Below are 1578 nucleotides of genomic sequence, written 5' to 3'. Positions count from 1 at the left end.
AGGGCGAGGGAGGGAGACAGGAAGGGAGGGCGAGGAGGGAGACAGACAGGAAGGGAGGGCGAGGGAGGGAGACAGACAGGGAGGGAGGGTGAGGGAGGGAGGGCGAGGGAGGGAGGGGGAGGGAGGGAGACAGGGAGGGAGGGTGAGACAGGGAGGGTGAGACAGGAGGGTGAGGGAGGGTGAGAGGGTGAGACAGGGAGGGTGAGGGAGGGTGAGGGAGGGAGGGTGAGGGAGTGTGAGACAGGGAGTGTGAGGGAGGGTGAGACAAGGGAGGGAGGGTGAGACAGGGAGGGAGGGAGGGTTAGACGGGGAGTGTGAGGGAGGGTGAGGGTGGAGGGAGGGTGAGACAGTGAGGGTGAGACAGGGAGGGAGGGAGGGTGAGACAGGGAGGGAGGGTGAGACAGGGAGGGAGGAGGGGTGAGACAGGGAGGGAGGGAGGGTGAGACAGCGAGGGGAGGGAGGGTGAGACAGGGAGGGAGGGTGAGACAGGGAGTGTGAGGGAGGGTGAGACAGGGAGGGAGAGAGGGTGAGACAGGGAGGGAGGGAGGTGAGACAGGGAGGGAGGGAGGGTGAGAGAGGGAGGGAGGGTGAGACAGGAGGGAGGGTGAGACAGGGAGGGAGGGTGAGACAGGGAGGGAGGGAGGGTGAGACAGGGAGGGAGGGAGGGGTGAGACAGGGGAGGGAGGGAGGGGTGAGACAGGGAGGGAGGGAGGGTGAGACAGGGAGGGAGGGTGAGACAGGGAGGGAGGGTGAGACAGGGAGTGTGAGGGAGGGTGAGACAGAGAGGGAGGGAGGGTGAGACAGGGAGGGAAAGAGGGAGGGTTAGACAGGGAGGGAGGGTGAGACAGGGAGGGAGGGTGAGACAGGGAGCGAGGGAGGGTGAGACAGAGAGGGAGGGAGGATGAGACAGGGAGGGAGGGAGGGTGAGGACAGGGAGGGTGAGACAGGGAAGGAGGGAGACAGGGTGGGAGGGAAGGAGGGAGACAGGGTGGGAGGGAAGGAGGGAGACAGGGAGGGAGGGAAGGAGGGAGACAGGGTGGGAGACCAAGGTGGGAGGGAAGGAGGGAGAGAGGGTGTGAGGGAAGGAGGGAGACAGGGTGGGAGACAAGGTGGGAGGGAAGGAGGGAGACAGGGTGGGAGGGAAGGAGGGAGACAGGGTGGGAGGGAAGGAGGGAGACAGGGTGGGAGGGAAGGAGGGAGACAGGGTGGGAGGGAAGGAGGGAGACAGGGTGGTAGAAAGGGTGGGAGACAGGGTGGGAGGAAAGGAGGGAGACAGGGTGGGAGGGAAGGAGGGAGACAGGGTGGGAGACAGGGTGGGAGGGAAGGAGGGAGACAGGGTGGGAGGGAAGGAGGGAGACAGGGTGGGGGAGAGAGAGGGAGGGAGAGGGAGGGAGAGAGACACCCACCCACTGACACACACACTGATACACACACACACACACACACACACTGATGCACACACCCCCACTGATACACACACACACTGATACTGTTACACACACACACGGATACTGATACACCCCCCCCCACTGATACACACACCCCCACTGATACACACACCCCCACTGATACACCCCC

The sequence above is a fragment of the Ascaphus truei genome, chromosome 10, assembly GCF_040206685.1.
Source record: "Ascaphus truei isolate aAscTru1 chromosome 10, aAscTru1.hap1, whole genome shotgun sequence".
NCBI lineage: Eukaryota > Metazoa > Chordata > Amphibia > Anura > Ascaphidae > Ascaphus > Ascaphus truei.
The sequence above is the reverse complement of the archived record's forward strand: the minus strand, read 5'-3'. Positions refer to the sequence as shown.